The sequence below is a fragment of the Thalassophryne amazonica genome, chromosome 4, assembly GCF_902500255.1.
Source record: "Thalassophryne amazonica chromosome 4, fThaAma1.1, whole genome shotgun sequence".
Classification (NCBI taxonomy): Eukaryota; Metazoa; Chordata; class Actinopteri; order Batrachoidiformes; family Batrachoididae; genus Thalassophryne; species Thalassophryne amazonica.
In genome coordinates this window covers 54,984,892-55,005,399 of record NC_047106.1, presented here as the reverse complement: position 1 = coordinate 55,005,399, position 20,508 = coordinate 54,984,892, and positions in this window count along the sequence as shown.

Here is a 20,508-nt window from a genome sequence, read left to right as displayed (position 1 = left end):
ACTTAACAGTTTCCCAGAAGACCCTAATTGAGACCCTCCACAAGGAGGCTAAGACACAGAAGGTCATTGCTGAAGGGGCTGGCTATTTAAAATTCAATATTCTTAGTTTTTGAGATGTACTTGCATAGACCCTGGGGCCCACTGGCGTAGGAGTGTATCCCATGATGGCAGAGTGTACAGTGGATGAGTATCTCTGACTCCCCCAGATGGGATGCCAGTCTAACATAGATTGCAGCTCCAATTTTCCAGAAGGCACAAGGGAGACTCAAGCCTTGACTTCTTCTGCTTTTAGCCATGATTGTATGTAGAGACAATCTCAGTGATCATTTGTATTTAAAAACTGTGTGCACCACAGGTTATTTGATTTGAGAAAAGAAAAAAAAATGCACAGAAATGCACTTTCACTGATTGTCAAACTAAGACACTCATCAGTTGCAAATAATGAAATTTGTTTTATTTGATGATCTCAGTTCTGGAAGTATGCACCACATTAAATAAGCCATGCATATGCTCAACCATCACACATGGAAAAATGATTCATTCATTCATTTTCCATACATTTTCCATACCTGCTTAGTCCAATCAAGGGTCATGGGGAGCTGAAGCTTATCCAAAGACCCACGGGGTGAAAGGTAGGGTACACTGTGGATAGGTCAGCGTATTGCAAGGCCACATATAGACAGACAAACTCATTCATACACCTCGGTCATATTTCAAGGTTTCAGTTCACCGAACCTGTATGAATAGATGCCTGGATTTAGTACACATTCAGTAATTTTCTATACACTTTGTTAATGGTAAATTGTACATATTAACATTGATATACAGCCATAGACTGGCATCCTGTCTAGGGTGTACCCCGCCTCACACCCTATAACTGCCGGGATAGGCTCCAGCTCCACCATGACCCTTGATTGGAGTAAGCATGTACAGAAAATCAATGAATGAATTAACCTGGGCGTATGTGTACTAAGTCCACTTTGCTGTCACAGTACACCCATTAACCTTTTTTCCTTCAACAGAATCTTGTTTTTCTGATAAGCAAATAATCACTTGCAGTGCAATAACTCCTGTTATGTTTTTCAGGCACAGTAAACTTAACTGTCTCACATACCATCTTACCGCCTCTATTACTGTGTATTAGCTCGCTTAAGGGCACAGAAGTGTAATGCCTGCCAGTCACACTGAGGCAAAGGAGAAGAAGCTGAGTGCAGATGATTCCGCGGTTATCGAATCAGGCGGTGAAGTCAACGCTGGTATTATTTTCTCTCAGCCAAACACTTGTTGGAAAGGAGCCTGTTATCAAGCTTCATTTTCACTACAGTATCTCTCTCACTGCCTTTTCTGTCTGTTTTTGTGGCTACTCTGGAATTCCTTTTTTTTTTTTTCCTTTCTTTTTTGTAATAGAGACAATATCAACTCAGTTAGGGTCTGCATGTAGTTGTACTTCGCGACAAGTAAAAGTATTTGGCACAAACCGGGGAAAGTTTAATGATCAAAACAAACCTGTGCTCAACATTAGTGTCAGTCAACAATCTTTTTTACATTTTTTTTTAACAAAATTGGCCTTTTTTGTTTTGTCTTGTTGGTATTTGACTATGGTCAGTGCTGTTGTTTTCTCATATTTGCAATCCCTGTACAAAAATAATGTGTATTTCAGGACGTACAGATGCCCATAGGAAGCCTTATAAAGTTAGTTGTGACAAGGTGTAAGTGTAGTGCAAAGTAATGAAACATTTCTAAATTAGGCAAAAAATATGGAATAAAACAAGAACAATGGGAAGCAGAAAACGAGTGATTAGTCAAAACTATTTTACACTTTACCGCAGCTGTTACTCAAGTACTGTGGATTTTCTATTGTTCTTATTCGCATTCACTGATAAATGCTTATAGACTGCAGAGATCCATCTCCATAGAAGCGAACCTGTGACCTGCTCAAGTTTCTGTCCCTGGTCCACACTCCAACAGTGACCCCAACTCTGCTATACATAGAGACAGACAGAAGAATGACAGGGCAGACTCCCTACACTACATATGTATTGTTAATATGCCACCATGTGGAGCCATCCACCATCACTGAATGTGGCTAGAAGTGCTTGCAAACTATGTAAACCAGTAACTCAACAACAGAACCGTGTATAAGTTTATCTGAAATATTTGATATGGTATATTTTCTTACCATGAATTGAAACTGTAGGGACATAATGACAGGTCAGTGTCTTGCTTGAACTGGAATAACAAAGAAAAGCTTAACAGCTGTGGATGAGTTACAACAGTGTTATCTCTTGATCACATTCGCTACAAGAGACAGAAACAAAGCGACCAGCTGCCATTCATTTTCGATCAGTGTAGCCTTTTTCCAGTGACAAGAAGACAAGTGTTTGCTAACCTGCCAGTGAGGCTAGCCCAAAATAGAAGAGGAGTCTATTTTATGCTAAAACTAAATGAAGCAATATGGTGACTGCAAACCTGAGTGAAGGCAGCGTGACAGCAGAGTGAAATACTGTGGTTGGTTACTCTGAATCAGCTGCATTTCTGTATAAATCTAATATCTTTGGCAATTTTTATCTTGTATTTTGGATACATTAGTGAGAAATAAACACTTTTAAATCTAAAAAGCCTGTTTTTGTAGCCATAAACAATCAGATGATTTATAAGACATCTTTCCAGATGTTAGGCATCAAACTATTGATACAGGAGTATCACTGTGACACATGTCAGTCAGACTTTGGTACTGTCAAGTATATGACTGGATATCATGAACTGGTTCTTTTCGGGTATTGTTAAGAAATTATTCCATCCACTGATATCAATAGTGTTTTTGCTTAAGGATTCCCTTATCGGTCCTTCAGAGCAGCCATTGATTTTGAGGGTGTTTGTCGGCAAAATGATCATTTCTCTCTGTTGATTACAGACCCTACAGTGCCTCTGTAATCAACTGTTTCTGCAGCGCGACTCCACTTTAAAGCGTGAACCAATGAAGCAGTGCTTCGATCCGCTGGCTCGTTGGTTCTTTGATTCGTTGCTCTTCAGAAGTGGCAAGTGTGCTTCTTAACCCCTCACAAAGCCATTAAAATGTGTTAATCGTGAGTCACTTTTGTGTGGATTAAAGTCACTAACTGGGACTCTTGTGTTGTTTCAGTCAAGAAATAAGAATCGTCCTCCATTCCATTGCCACAGCTCCAAACGCTGCACGGCTCTCTGACGAGACACAGTCCGTTCGGAATTAATAACTTCAAAACGATTCTCCGCTTTAAATAATATGACACCTCTTTCCAAATGCTGTAATACAGACAATAAACTACAATCGACTAAAACATTTTTTTCTTCCCTAAATGAGACAGCCTGCATTCTTTATGAATTACATCCTGACATGCAGCACAGCCAACTGCAAGAGCTCAGCTCAGATGTATGGAAATACATTCATGCCAATAATGTCTGAAAGGAAATGCTTTTGACAAAAACTATAGATTTTGTTTATTTCTATTTATGTCCAGAGATCAATGATCTACCATGTAGAGTTTATTATGTCCAGAGTTTAAGGATCCAGTAACCAATTTCACATTTATTTACTTTAAGACTCAATAATGTTAATAATGCTGTTGACATGGAAAACCTGTAAAGCCTACTTTTAATACACAGAAAATTCACAAGCAGTATCGATAAGGGAATCGATAAGGAATCGGATAGATAAGCAGAATCGACAATGGTATCGATATTGATAAAATCTTATCAAAATGACAGTGTCAGGTTTCCCAATCATTTTAGAATCATGAAATGTATACAAAACATCATTAATTATTGTGCACAGAGTAACCACGAGCTGAGCATGCCTGGGAACACCCATCAAGCGACAAACACCAACTGTTTGTAGCTGGTCTTAAAATTCCATGAAAAAGTTTGCAAATTTATCCATCAGCTTTTCATGTCAGCTTACGGACAAATAAAGAGGTGAATATTTAATATCCCGGGCATAATGTAGAAGATTGAAAATAATGGAAGTTCATTATTACTGAAGCTTTGCTGCATGTCTTTAGTGTTTAGGTTCATATCATCATAATCACCTATGTTCCCGGATATGCAGTTTCAGTTTGAGTTTTTTCGCCTTTGAATTTTTTTGCCAGAAGCAAAAACAAAAGTCCAAATGCTCACTTATGGAAAGAATTTTTAACCACTTTGCTTCGATGAGATTGACCATAACACATACAGCTGGAATGTGTTGTCACAGCAGCACATAGGCTTGCACACACCATGGAGCCATGTCCACCATGTCCATCACAATGAACCCAACTCCGCTGTTTGCTATGGCTTTGGCTCTGTCCATGGTACATACTCAAAGTAAGCAAGGGAGTAGGAGGGACTTGGATGCAGTGTACCATTGCAATTTTATCGTTCCTTTGACCCAGATGTGTACAGATGACCCATATGAGCATACTCACTTATATCATGACAGTATTTTGCTAAAGCAGATTTTTTTTAAATGGTTACTGATGTACCGTACTATATTTGCCTAATTTACAGGGCTGTGAAATGAAAATTGTGAAATCTGAGCAATATTTTCAGGGGGTCTCAGAGGTGCAGCTTTCCACCCCCAATTAATTTTGTATGGAATGATACATTTTCAGCATCTCCTGGAAGAAAAAAAAAATCTCAAAAGCAGCGCATATTTAAATGATTCAAGATTCAAATTTTCATTTGAACTGTCAATGAAAATATTGAAATAACAGAATATGACATGGAAGTAGGACCTGGAAGGATTTTCCTTTTAACTGTAAACCAAATTATGCATGAACTCAGAACAATTAAACTGCATGAAATTCATGAAGACTGAAAAGACTGTTAAAGCATTTCAAAAACCACAGCTAAAGCTTGTAGAATATTTTGAAAATCATGGTAAAATATAAATAACATACTTTATAGTAAAAAAAGTCACATATTCTTGTGTGAATTTGTGTAAAACCATTAAAGGCCACAATGTCTTGTTTCCAATTAAAGAAAAAGTCTATATTAATAAAAAGTCACTTATATTCTTGTGTATAATCACGTAAATCCATTAAAAGACACAGTGACATTTTTCCAATGATAGAAGGCCTTTTTTTAATATAAAGTTACTTACATTCTTTTCTGAAATCATGTTTGAACAGCACAATGTTTATTTTCAAGGGTGAGAAAATGTCTTACCACACTTAACATCCTGATGACACAAGATGCAGCGAGCTTTTTCCAGTTTCTTTTATCTTTTGCATGTGTTCATGTAGACGACTTTAAATTCAAGCTGGAGCCAATTCCGTGGATTCTTGATTCCTTAACAAACTTTTTCACACCGTCTTTCTCGCCATTCTCCATCTGTACGTCACTCCATGACACAGACATACCTCAAAATTCTTGATAACTGTAAAAGTATGCGATGCCCATACGATACTTTTTGCTGAAGAACAGCGTCTTTAATTAGACCTTTTAGGTTCAAAAGACACATCGTTCCTGTTCAGTTATTTACGAAAGGCATGTAGAGACAAAAGGGACATCTTTCCAACTAAATTATTTCCAAAATTATTTAGAAAAGGTGTATCCTCTTTCTTGTAGAGATATTTGCAAGAGACACATCTTCCCTGCTCAGTTATTTACAAAACACATACAACCCCAATTCCAATGAAGTTGGGACGTTGTGGAAAATGTAAATAAATGGATGCCTGCAACACATTTCAAAAAAGTTGGGAGGGGCCAACAAAAGACTGGGAAAGTTGATGAATGCTCAAAGAACACCTAACTGGAAACAGGTCAGTGTCATGATTGGGTATAAAAGGAGCATCCCCAAAAGGCTCAGCCGTTCACAAAACAAGATGGTGGCACCAGGTGTGGCAGGTATAGCGGCAGCTCTTTTTGGTTTTGCACTGCTGACAAACGTTTTTTATTATACCGACACTAGCCTGATTTTAAATGGACATGGTTTGAGCAGGAACCCGGGACTTCAGCTGGGCAAGCACTTTGGATTCGGGAGATTTGTCCTAACTACCATTCTTGTTCAGTCGCAACTCAGTAGTCGAACAACAAAGCGCTCCGGGATTACATCCAAGTCACAGCGGGGCTACACATTTTTAGCAGTCATGTTCCTCCTGCTGTCTGGGGATGTTCATCGGTGTCCTGGTCCAATCCATCATACTGATGAAGCGGCGGACCTGATTAGGCATGGGATCAGTCATTGTGCGGACATACGCTTGGCTTGCAGCAGAGGACCAGCAGCTGTTGGGACATACCAAGTGCATGAGTGGGTCCTATTACCAGCGCTAACACCAACTAGTAGCGGTCCGGCAGCTCCAGATGGGGCTGCGCCTACAGTTAATAACAGCCTAGCACTTCAACTTCATCGGCGGTGCTAGCAGGGGAGCTAACGCCACCAGCGAACTGTGATGGGACCCCGCCTACGGCTAACAACAGCCCTGCAGTCGCGAGGCCTTCAACTTCCCTGGCGGTTCTGGCAGGGGAGCTAACACCGCCAGCGGCCCGTGACAGGACACCAGTGATGGCTAACAACAATTCACCAGTTGCAAGGCCTTCAACCACTCCAGAGGCGCTAGCAGGGGAGCTGACGCCACCAGCGGCCCTTGACGGGACCCTGCCCGCGGCTAATAACAGCTTGGCAGTCGTGAGGCGTTCAACTTCATTGGCGGTGCTAGCAGGGGAGCTAACGCCATCAGTGACCTGTGATGGGACCCTGCCTACGGCTAACAACAGCCCAGCAGTCGCGATGCCTTCAACTTCCCCGGTGGTGCTAGCAGGGGAGCTAACACCGCCAGCGGCCCGTGACGGGATGCCACCGACGGCTAACAACAACCCACCAGTCGTGAGGCCTTCAACCACTCCAGTGGCGCTAGCAGGGGAGCTGACGCCACCAGCGGCCCTAGACGGGACCCCGCCCGCGGCTAACAACAGCCTAGCAGTCGCGAGGCCTTCAACTTCATCGGCGGTGCTAGCAGGGGAGCTAACGCCGCCAGTGACCTGTGGCAGAACCCCGCCTATGGCTAATAACAACCTAGTAGCCACGAGGCCTTCAACTTCAGCGGTGCTAGCAGGGGAGCTAACACCACCAGCGGCTGACGATGAACATCCTACCGTCAATAGTGGACTGCATACACTGATTCAGGCCAGTAAGAAAATAAATCAGGATGTTAAAAATATGCAAATAGCGACTACGAAACAGAAAGCAACAAAGTTATTTCAAACTCTTAATCATGCCAGGGTTTTATGGGATCAAAAGTGAAAACCAAAGGGCATATTTGGGGGGCACATAAATATTAGAAGCATATTTTCAAAAGCGTTACAGCTTCAACATCTTCTGTCGGACTCAAATTTAGACTATCTGTGTCTCTCGGAGACCTGGTTAAAACCTCACTCCCCCTTAAGCCATATAACAGTACCTGGATACAAAATATACTCAACAAAAATATAAACGCAACACTTTTGGTTTTGCTTCCATTTTGTATGAGATGAACTCAAAGATCTAAAACTTTTTCCACATACACAATATCACCATTTCCCTCAAATATTGTTCACAAACCCGTCTAAATCTGTGATAGTGAGCACTTCTCCTTTGCTGAGATAATCCATCCCACCTCACAGGTGTGCCATATCAAGATGCTGATTAGACACCATGATTAGTGCACAGGTGTGCCTTAGACTGCCCACAATAAAAGGCCACTCTGAAAGGTGCAGTTTTATCACACAGCACAATGCCACAGATGTCGCAAGATTTGAGGGAGCGTGCAATTGGCATGCTGACAGCAGGAATGTCAACCAGAGCTGTTGCTCGTGTATTGAATGTCCATTTCTCTACCATAAGCTGTCTCCAAAGGTGTTTCAGAGAATTTGGCAGTACATCCAACCAGCCTCACAACCGCAGACCACGTGTAACCACACCAGCCCAGGACCTCCACATCCAGCATGTTCACCTCCAAGATCGTCTCAGACCAGCCACTCGGACAGCTGCTGAAACAATCGGTTTGCATAACCAAAGAATTTCTGCACAAACTGTCAGAAACCGTCTCAGGGAAGCTCATCTGCATGCTCGTCGTCCTCATCGGGGTCTCGACCTGACTCCAGTTCATCGTCGTAACCGACTTGAGTGGGCAAATGCTCACATTCGCTGGTGTTTGGCACGTTGGAGAGGTGTTCTCTTCATGGATGAATCCCGGTTCACACTGTTCAGGGCAGATGGCAGACAGCGTGTGTGGCATCGTGTGGGTGAGCAGTTGTCTGATGTCAATGTTGTGGATCGAGTGGCCCATGGTGGTGGTGGGGTTATGGTATGGGCAGGCGTCTGTTATGGACGAAGAACACAGGTGCATTTTATTGATGGCATTTTGAATGCACAGAGATACCATGACAAGATCCTGAGGCCCATTGTTGTGCCATCCAAGAACATCACCTCATGTTGCAGCAGGATAATGCACGGCCCCATGTTGCAAGGATCTGTACACAATTCTTGGAAGCTGAAAATGTCCCAGTTCTTGCATGGCCGGCATACTCACCGGACAGGTCACCCATTGAGCATGTTTGGGATGCTCTGGACCAGCGTATATGACAGCGTGTACCAGTTCCTGCCAATATCCAGCAACTTCGCACAGCCATTGAAGAGGAGTGGACCAACATTCCACAGGCCACAATTTACAACCTGATCAACTCTATGTGAAGGAGATGTGCTGCACTGTATGAGGCAAATGGTGGTCACACCAGATACTGACTGGTATCCCCCCCCAATAAAACAAAACTGCACCTTTCAGAGTGGCCTTTTATTGTGGACAGTCTAAGGCACACCTGTGCACTAATCATGGTGTCTAATCAGCATCTTGATATGGCACACCTGTGAGGTGGGATGGATTATCTCAGCAAAGGAGAAGTGCTCACTATCACAGATTTAGACTGGTTTGTGAACAATATTTGAGGGAAATGGTGATATTGTGTATGTGGAAAAAGTTTTAGATCTTTGAGTTCATCTCATACAAAATGGGAGCAAAACCAAAAGTGTTGCGTTTATATTTTTGTTGAGTCGCAAAGGTGGAGGGGTTATGATATATGTCAAAGAACATCTGCAGTGTGAACAACTGGATTTACCCAATAACAACTTAGAGTGTATTGGTGTAAAATTTACATTATCACCTGAAATGTCCTTTCTTGTATTTTTCCTCTACAGACCACCATCCGCTAAGGAAAATTTCTATGATGACCTGGGCAATTTGTTAAAAATTTACAGTGCAAAAGAAATAATCCTCTTGGGGGATTTCAACTTAAATTGGATGGACTGTCACAATTAATCAATAAGCCTACCCGAATCACCAATAAATCACAAACGTTACTGGATTTAATTCTTAGTAATAAAGTAGACCGTATCTCTAAAACATACAGTTTTGGCCCCAAACAAAATTAATTTAGTCAGCTGATGAATTTTGAATGCTTTATTTTTATTAACATATCTATCCGTGTCGAGTCATCCATGGTGGTGCAAACTGGTTTGCATTAAAAACTTTGAGATGATTTTGATGAGATGGTTGCCATGACAATCTTCTTCCAGCAGGTTCTGCTCTTGATGAAAATGATCTGCCAAGTCCAGGAACACCACAGGCTTTGGACCCTCCAACACCTCAAGCTGTACCTTCCTGTGGACATCATGGGACATGTCCATCAATTTATTTGTTTTTGTGTGCCAATGCGCTCCTGAGGAAAAAAAAAAAACAAACTAAGTAAGACTCCAGTCTCTCTGAGTACTTTTTAAAGGTGATCAGAAGGCTTACTGGATCCATGCTCGTCTTCTGTGCTTCTATCTCCATCCATGGTGCTGATTCCAAATGTGAACCCAAATCTCTCCTCTGCATCTGTCTCTGCCCATGGTGCTGTTTCCCACTGTGAACCCAAATCTCTCCTGGGCTTCTGTCTCCGTCCATGGCACTGTCTCCCCCTGTGAACCAAAATCTCCCCCATGCTTCTGTCTGAACCCAGGAATCAACCCAAATCTCATCCGATCTTCTGTCTCTGTCCATGGGACTGATTTCACCAATAATCCCAAATCTCTCCTGTGCTTCTGTATCTGTCTGCAGTACTGATTCCACCAATGATCCTAAATCTCTCCTTTGTTTCTGTCTCCGTCCATCGTGCTGTCTCCCACTGTGAACCCAAATCTCTCCTTTGCTTCTGTCTCCATCCATCGTGCTGTCTCCCACTGTGAACCCAAATCTTTCCTGTGCTTCTGTCTCTGTCCACGGTGCTGAACCCATGAATGAACCCAAATGTCCCTCATGCTTCTGTCTCTGTCCACTGTGCTGATTCCCACTGTGAACCCAAATCTCTACTTTGCTTCTGTCTCTGTCCATGGTGCTGCCTTCCCACTGTGAACCCAAATCTCTCCTGTGCTTCTGTCTCTGTCCACGGTGCTGAACCCAGGAATCAACCCAAATCTCCTTTGATCTTTTGTCTCTGTCCACGGTGCTGATTTCACCAATGATCCCAAATATCTTTTGTGCTTCATCTGTCCGCAGTGCTGAAACCACCTATGAACCCAAATCTCCCCTGCGCTTCTGTCCCTGTCCACATTGCTGACTCCACCAATAATTGCAAATCTGTTCTCTGCATCCATGGTGCTGTCTCCCACTGTGAACCCAAATTTCCCTGTGCTTCTGTCTGTGTCCATGGTGCTGATTCCACCAACAATCCCAAATCTCTTCTGTGCTTCTGTCTCTGTCCATGGTGCTGATTCCACCAACAATCCCAAATCTCTTCTGTGTTTCTGTCTCTGTCCATGGTGCTGATTCCACCAACAATCCCAAATCTCTTCTGTGCTTCTGTCTCTGTCCACAGTGCTGATTCCACCAACGATCCCAAATCTCTTCTGTGCTTCTGTCTCTGTCCATGGTGCTGATTCCACCAATAATCCCAAATCTCTCCTGTGCTTCTGTATCTGTCCACAGTGCTGATTCCACCAATGATCCCAAATTTCTCCCATGCGTCTGTCTCTGTTCAAAGTGTTGATTCCCACTGTGACTCCAAATCTCTCCTTTGCTGTGTCCACAGTGCAGAAACAACCAATAAATTCAAATCTTTCCTGTGCTTCTGTCTCTGTCCATCAATACTGATTGCCGCGATTTGTTTATGTCCTTGAGACAGTGCAGATATAATTACTGACACAGTTACAGGGAAAACAATGTACCAAGATGATTGGGCAAATTATAAACAAGGCAGGATGGAGCAAATATCCTTTGCCTCTGCTGTGAACCTGCATCAGAGGGGAACATGGTGTCATTTTACTTTGATTCAGCTCCTAAGTGAAACAATCAGCCTTCTTTCATTTCAGTTCCCACCTCACACTATTTGAATTTACACATGTCTAATGCCCTCATTTTCTGATGCATCAACTGTATTTTCTTGTGAACTCTAATTTTAATCAATGAAATAATTGTTACCAAGTGGCCTATTATACAGTTTCATTTTTACCTCCGCTAAGGAGGTTATGTTTTCATTCGTGTCCGTTTGTTGGTTGGTTGGTTTTTTAGCAGGATTACTCAAAAAATCCTCAACAGATTTCAATGAAATTATTACCAGGGGTGTATCTTGGCCTAACTTAGAAGTCATTAAATTTTGGATCCAGAACACAATCCAGATCCAGTCATTTTTTTAAGGATTATTGATCATTGCAGGATAGGGCTAATTTCAACATTTTTGCATCTAACTTCATGAAGACGGGTCACAAAGGCTGAACAAAAATTAAGTTATGACACAACAATAATTTAGCATTTGTTTCTCCTCATTGAATAAACTTATTAGAAAATAAAAAAAAAACTTGTGGAGTTCATGCAGTTTCTCTTTATAAATACATTTGTTGAAGATCTAAGGGTTTAACCCTCTGGGGCTGATGCTGTCGTATATGACAACTGAGACCAAGCTTTACTAAATTATAAATAACTTTTTAATGATATGAGATAGAAACTTACTTTTTTTTTTGCTGAAAAGTTAACTTGGCAGACTTTCGAGCCACCATTCACCATCTTTGTACTCCTTATAGAAGCTGTGTGATGACGTGAGCAATGTGAGTGTCCAGTCAGAAATGGTTCACCGTCACATGATTTTCCAAAATCCATTCGTAGGTCAGATTCACCTCACGTGACACACCAAAGATTATTTTTAGGAGTGATGTGTTACTAATTGGCCCATTTGAATAGCCCCCGGGCTGCTCCATTGAGCCCTGCGCCATTACGCAGAGCGAAAGTGAAAGTGAGCAGACGGAGAGCGTCTCATACAATCTCATATGCTCAAACAGTGTGTGAGTATCAGGATTGCTCAACTAGTTTTCCTGTGAATATTACTGGATAAGCCTGTGGCAAGCTCTCTCGCTCTGGCGTAAAGCACTGTTTAACATATCAATGGAGTGAGGGGGAGGGGCCACTCCTCAAACTGAATGAGCCTCTAAGGGTGAATGTTGCTTTCAGAGCAGGAGAGAACAAACACACATTCAACTTCATAGTAGAAGTTTGTGATGTGACCTTTGTGTAATAGCAGACAGAAATTGCTTTGAGATGAAGACAAAGAGCCCAAATTACCTTTTAAAGTGTCAAAACAGTTGTTTATTATAGTTTGCTGTGTGTTTTGAATAAATGTGTGTGGAAAATTATATTCCACTTTACTTTTCCTTTGTTATTTATTGTAAACCTGTATTACACTTATAAAACACTACTATAGCATATATATTTTGAAAGCATAGGTTGTCCTGAAAAAAAAAGACATAAAACGTGATTGTGGGATGCAGGGAGAGCTGTTAACAGCAATAATAAAACATTTATGCCAGGCGACTGCACCCCAGAGGGTTAACCTCTGAATCTGAAACATGACGATAGATCCGTGAAATGATGTCAAATAAGTCTCTTTGCCAAAGGCTATTCCATGTGATGTCAGTGACCCTATGGCCTTGGCAGAGGTTTGCGCTCTCCGAGTGCTTCAGGTTTGGTATGCTTTCACTTTCAACTTTATTCAGTATTTTTTCAGCAGTCAAGCTCGCTCTGACTTAGTGCTTAGCTCAGATAAGATCATTATAGTGGACGATTTTAACATCCACACAGATGCTGAGAATGACAGCCTCAACACTGCATTTAATCTATTAATAAACTCAATTGGCTTTGCTCAAAATGTAAATGAGTCCACCCACCACTTTAATCATATCTTAGATCTTGTTCTGACTTATGGTATGGAAATTGAAGACTTAACAGTATTCCCTGAAAACTCCCTTCTGTCTGATCATTTCTTAATAACATTTACATTTACTCTGATGGACTACCCAGCAGTGGGGGATAAGTTTCATTACACTAGAAGTCTTTCAGAAAGCGCTGTAACTAGGTTTAAGGATATGATTCCTTCTTTATGTTCTCTAATGCCATATACCAACACAGTGCAGAGTAGCTACCTAAACTCTGTAAGTGAGATAGAGTATCTCGTCAATAGTTTTACATCCTCATTGAAGACAACTTTGGATGCTGTAGCTCCTCTGAAAAAGAGAGCTTTAAATCAGAAGTGCCTGACTCGGTGGTATAACTCACAAACTTGCAGCTTAAAGCAGATAACCCGTAAGTTGGAGAGGAAATGGCGTCTCACTAATTTAGAAGATCTTCACTTAGCCTGGAAAAAGAGTCTGTTGCTCTATAAAAAAAAAAGCCCTCCGTAAAGCTAGGACATCTTTCTACTCATCATTAATTGAAGAAAATAAGAACAACCCCAGGTTTCTTTTCAGCACTGTAGCCAGGCTGACAAAGAGTCAGAGCTCTATTGAGCCGAGTATTCCTTTAACTTTAACTAGTAATGACTTCATGACTTTCTTTGCTAATAAAATTTTAACTATTAGAGAAAAAATTACTCATAACCATCCCAAAGACTTATCGTTATCTTTGGCTGCTTTCAGTGATGCCGGTATTTGGTTAGACTCTTTCTCTCAGATTGTTCTGTCTGAGTTATTTTCATTAGTTACTTCATCCAAACCATCAACATGTTTATTAGACCCCATTCCTGCCAGGCTGCTCAAGGAAGTCCTACCATTATTTAATGCTTCGATCTTAAATATGATCAATCTATCTTTATTAGTTGGCTATGTACCACAGGCTTTTAAGGTGGCAGTAATTAAATCATTACTTAAAAAGCCATCACTTGACCCAGCTGTCTTAGCTAATTATAGGCCAATCTCCAACCTTCCTTTTCTCTCAAAAATTCTTGAAAGGGTAGTTGTAAAACAGCTAACTGATCATCTGCAGAGGATAGGTCTATTTGAAGAGTTTCAGTCAGGTTTTAGAATTCATCATAGTACAGAAACAGCATTAGTGAAGGTTACAAATGATCTTCTTATGGGCTCAGACAGTGGACTCATCTCTGTGCTTGTTCTGTTAGACCTCAGTGCTGCTTTTGATACTGTTGACCATAAAATTTTATTACAGAGATTAGAGCATGCCATAGGTATTAAAGGCACTGCGCTGCGGTGGTTTGAATCATATTTATCTAATAGATTACAATTTGTTCATGTAAATGGGGAATCTTCTTCACAGACTAAGGTTAATTATGGAGTTCCACAAGGTTCTGTGCTAGGACCAATTTTATTCACTTTATACATGCTTCCCTTAGGCAGTATTATTAGACGGCATTGCTTAAATTTTCATTGTTACGCAGATGATACCCAGCTTTATCTATCCATGAAGCCAGAGGACACACACCAATTAGCTAAACTGCAGGATTGTCTTACAGACATAAAGACATGGATGACCTCTAATTTCCTGCTTTTAAACTCAGATAAAACTGAAGTTATTGTACTTGGCCCCACAAATCTTAGAAACATGGTGTCTAACCAGATCCTTACTCTGGATGGCATTACCCTGACCTCTAGCAATACTGTGAGAAATCTTGGAGTCATTTTTGATCAGGATATGTCATTCAAAGCGCATATTAAACAAATATGTAGGACTGCTTTTTTGCATTTACGCAATATCTCTAAAATTAGAAAGGTCTTGTCTCAGAGTGATGCTGAAAAACTAATTCATGCATTTATTTCCTCTAGACTGGACTATTGTAATTCATTATTATCAGGTTGTCCTAAAAGTTCCCTGAAAAGCTGTCAATTAATTCAAAATGCTGCAGCTAGAGTACTAACGGGGACTAGAAGGAGAGAGCATATCTCACCCATATTGGCCTCTCTTCATTGGCTTCCTGTTAATTCTAGAATAGAATTTAAAATTATTCTTCTTACTTATAAGGTTTTGAATAATCAGGTCCCATCTTATCTTAGGGACCTCATAGTACCATATCACCCCAATAGAGCGCTTTGCTCTCAGACTGCAGGCTTACTTGTAGTTCCTAGGGTTTGTAAGAGTAGAATGGGAGGCAGAGCCTTCAGCTTTCAGGCTCCTCTCCTGTGGAACCAGCTCCCAATTCGGATCAGGGAGACAGACACCCTGTCTACTTTTAAGATTAGGCTTAAAACTCTCCTTTTTGCTAAAGCTTATAGTTAGGGCTGGATCAGGTGACCCTGAACCATCCCTTAGTTATGCTGCTATAGACTTAGACTGCTGGGGGGTTCCCATGATGCACTGAGTGTTTCTTTCTCTTTTTGCTCTGTATGCACCACTCTGCATTTAATCATTAGTGATTGATCTCTGCTCCCCTCCACAGCATGTCTTTTTCCTGGTTCTCTCCCTCAGCCCCAACCAGTCCCAGCAGAAGACTGCCCCTCCCTGAGCCTGGTTCTGCTGGAGGTTTCTTCCTGTTAAAAGGGAGTTTTTCCTTCCCACTTTCGCCAAGTGCTTGCTCACAGGGGGTTGTTTTTACGTAATTATTGTATGGCCTTGCCTTACAATATAAAGCGCCTTGGGGCAACTGTTTGTTGTGATTTGGCGCTATATAAATAAAATTGATTGATTGATTGATGTGACTTCTGGCAAACTGTAGCTGAAATTTCATGTCTTCTTTTTGACGTTTATGTGCCTCCAATCTGTGCTACTACTGAAGCTGTATAGTTGCTGATGCTATCTATCTATCTATCTATCTATCTATCTATCTATCTATCTATCTATCTATCTATCTATCTATCTATCTATCTATCTATCTATCTATCTATCTATCTACAGTGAGGAAAATAAGTATTTGAACACCCTATGATTTTGCAAGTTCTCCCACTTAGAAATCTTGGAGGGGTCTGAAATTTTCATCTTAGGTGCACGTCCACTGTGAGAGACATAATCTAAAAAAAAATAAAAAAAAAATGCGGAAATTACAATGTATGATTTTTTTTAATAATTTATTTGTATGTTACTGCTGCAAATAAGTATTTGAACACCTGTGAAAATCAATGTTAATATTTGGTACAGTAGCCTTTGTTTGCAATCATAGAGGTCAAACATTTCCTGTAGTTTTTCACCAGGTTTGCACACACTGCAGCAGGGACTTTGGTCCACTCCTCCATACAGATCTTCTCCAAATCTTTCAGGTTTGGAGTTTCAGCTCCCTCCAAAGATTTTCTATTGAGTTCAGGTCTGGAGACTGGCCAGGCCACTCCAGGACCTTGAAATGCTTCTTACAGCGCCCCTCCTTAGTTGCCCTGGCTGTCCCCTTTGCAGAAGAGCACCCCAAGAGTATGATGTTTCCACCCCGCATGCTTCACGGTTGGGATGGTTTTCTTGGGGTTGTTCTCTTCCTCTAAACATGGTAAGTGGAGTTGATTCCAAAAAACTCTATTCTGGTCTCATCTGACCACATGACCTTCTCCCATGCCTCCTCTGGATCATCCAGATGGTCACTAGTGAACGTCAAACGGGCCTGGACATGTGCTGGCTTGACCAGGGGGACCTTGCTGAACTGCAGGATTTTAAACCACGACAGCATCATGTGTTACTAATGTAATCTTTGTGACTGTGGTCCCAGCTCTCTTCAGGTCATTGACCAGGTCCTCCTGTGTAGTTCTGAGCTTTCTCAGTATCATCCTTACCCCACAAAGTGAGATCTTGCATGGAATCCCAGACCGAGGGAGATTGACAGTTATCTTGTGTTTCTTCCACTTTCTAATAAATAATCATAACAGTTGTTGTCTTCTACCAAGCTGCTTGCCTGTTGTCCTGTAGTCCATCCCAGCCTTGTGCAGGTCTACAGTTTTGTCCCTGGTGTCCTTAGACAGCTCTTTGGTCTTGGCTATGGTGGACAGGTTGGAGTGTGATTGACTGAGTGTGTGAACAGGTGTCTTTTATACAGGTAACAAGTTCAAACAGGTGCAATTAATACAGGTAAAGTGTGCAGAATAAGAGGGCTTCTTAAAGAAAAATTAACAGGTCTGTGTGAGCCAGAATTCTTGCTGGTTGGTAGGTGTTCAAATACTTATTTGCGGCAGTAACATACAAATAAATTCTAAAAAAAAAAAATCATACATTGTGATTTCAGGATTTTTTTTTTTTTTTTTTTTGATTATGTCTCTCACAGTGGACATGCACCTAAGATGAAAATTTCAGACCCCTACATGATTTCTAAGTGGGAGAACTTGCAAAATCGCAGGGTGTTCAAATACTTATTTTCCTCACTCTATCTATCTATCTATCTATCTATCTATCTATCTATCTATCTATCTATCTATCTATCTATCTATCTATCTATCTATCTATCTATCTATCTATCTATCTATCTATCTATCTATCTATCTATCTATCTATCTATCTATCTATCATGTGTTTGGGTAGCGATACTTGGACAGGCAGTTCAATTCAAAAAGCTGTTTTAATTGGCTAATATGTCTTGGGTGCGGGGGGGTACTCAAATGCTGTGTGCGTTTTTATATGATTCCTAATAGACATTATTTTAATTTTCTCTGTGCTTTTGTCTTATGAAAGCAAATAAATCACAATATATTGTAATATCAAAATGCAATATGTGTAGAATCCAGCCCAGTCTCACGTTTTTTTTCGTGCTCCCGTGATGAAATCAGTCAAATTTTCCTGACTGTTTTTTTTAACTCACTATTCCTAACCCTACTCCTACCCCCGACCCTAACCTTAACTATAACCTAATCTTACTCTTCCCCCACCCTAACCATAGCCACCACCCCCACCCCCCCGCTTCATTTTTAATTTTGTGCAGCCATCACAGAATGAATTAGAATGAATTTGTGCTGCTGTGAAAAAAATGAGACGCTTTTTGTCACAATATCACAAACCAATAGATTAATGCATGTTTCGTGCTGCTGAATCACGACTTGCCGTGAGACCAGGTTGGTAGAATCCAACTTCTCAAGTAACACAATACATATCGTATCGGCACCCATACATCATAATATGTGTTATATGTGTGAACAAGTGCAGCCCAAATATATAGCCCTAAGTGCTAGAAAGCCAGTGCTCAATACAAAAAGTAGTAGTTAAATGAGATGCAGTACAGAGGAACAGTTTTGTCTGTGGACCATCCATCAAGTCGCTCCAAGGAAAAAGAATTAAATCTGACAGTATTGAGTGAGAGACAGACTAAGGCAGCATCACAGATGTCAGGATGGGGACCACCGCACATCTCCTCTAATTTCAGTTTCCTCTGCCTTATCTCTCTGTTAGTATCTCAGCATATTTACTTTTCTGTTGTTTATCCTCCCTTTTGTTACTTTCTACATTTTGATTTACTGGTTGTTTCTCGGGGGTGTGCAGGTGAGCATCTGAAAACTATCCTTTACTTTTCATGCCGTCTATGCTGCATTGTGTGAGCACACATTCTGAACAATGAACAACTGAAGTCCGTTCACAGTGGAAACTCCAATTTCTTGACCTTTACCAAAATAAATTTCATAAGAGCAATTTTTAGAGTCACCCTTCACTCACATACCATGTTTGGTAGATGTCAAAAAAGGTACCTGGGAGGAGCAGTCACCTAACAGACAGACAGACATGACCGTGGTCCCACTGATTGACCTTTGTCAAATTTGACCTTGCTTGGTATTTCCAGAACCAACCTCCATATTTGTGCCACGTTTGAAAACATAGTGCAAATTTGGTTGAATTGCACATGAAGTGTGTATGAAACAGGAATCTTATGCAAAATGTGTAAAATCGTAGTGGCCTCCAACACCTCGTACACCTGTTACTACAAATACTGTATTTGCACACACCAGTGGCTGAAAGACAGAGTGTGCACTGTCCAAACCCACTGAACCCTTTCGTAGCAGGTGTCTGCCAAATTCCAGCTGACACACACGAACATCTAACACCTCTCGTTTGGCACTTAGAAAATGTGTGACCATTTGTACTATCATCATGAAAACAGTCAGCAGATGATCACTATCAAGCTGGATGTGAAAATTGTGTAAGTGCCCCATGACTGTGGAGTTACAAAAAGCCACACACATGTGGTGCATGTGCCTGCTGTCCTTACGTGGAAATATATAAAAGATGTTTTACCTTTGAGCTGGGCTGCAGCGGTCGGACACAGTGCATGTCCATGTCTTTGTTGATTTCAGGCATTTTTATGTATTGTGTCCCCTTTTATGTATTATTTATATCAACCCAGTGATATTCACTAATTATACAGCTATTTTTTTATTTTATTATTCTCCACATCAGCGGCTTGATGTGATGCAGGTTCTCGCACTGTGTTCCTGCTCCAAAGACATGCACGAACCATCACACCGGGATCATGCATGCCTGCCTGTCGGCTTGATGTTCGCGTGGTTCGCTCATATAACTAAAGCACTCCTCCTGCTGAATCACCTCTAAATTATTTACACATTATTCACTTTGCGTGTTTTTAGGAATCCGCTAGCTTAGCGTAGCTACTAGCTCTTAGCCGGTTTAGCATGGCAGCTTCTCCTGTCTCTCCCGCACTTTTCTGCTGTGGGTGTGAAATGTTTAGTTATTCCTCGGCCTCCTTTAGCAGTAACGGTACTTGTAATAAGACCAACTGGTGCGTGAGCAGCACTGCAAGCAACTGTGAAGCAACTGGGAGTGAGATTGCATCAGAATTTTGGCTCTCTGTTGGGACTGTTTACACAGAGACTGCTACCTGCTGCTTTGGACTTGAATTAGTCTTTTTCAAGACTTTTTTACTTTTTTACTTTTTTACCTTTTTACTTTTTTTTTTTACTTTTTTACTGTGCTCCAACGCCTAAGGAAGACCTCTAACGGTCGAAACATTGCGACGGAGCACTTTTATCAGCTAACTTTCATCAGCGTTGGCAAGCTAACTAGCTTGCTAACGCTTTCGTTTTTATTTTTTTATTTTTTATTTTATTTTTTTTTTTTTTAGCACTGTTGTCGTGCGTTATCTGTGCTACTCCACAGCGTGTTTAGTCGATTTTTATTTTATTTTAGCACCGTTGTCGTGCGTTCGCTGTTGTCGTGCGTTGCCTGTGCTGCTTCATGGCCTGTTTGGTGCCTTGATTGGGGCACTCCTTCTGCTGAATCACCGCTAAATTATTTACACATTATTCACTTTGTGTGTTTTTAGGAATCCGCTAGGTTGCGTAGCTACTAGCTCTTA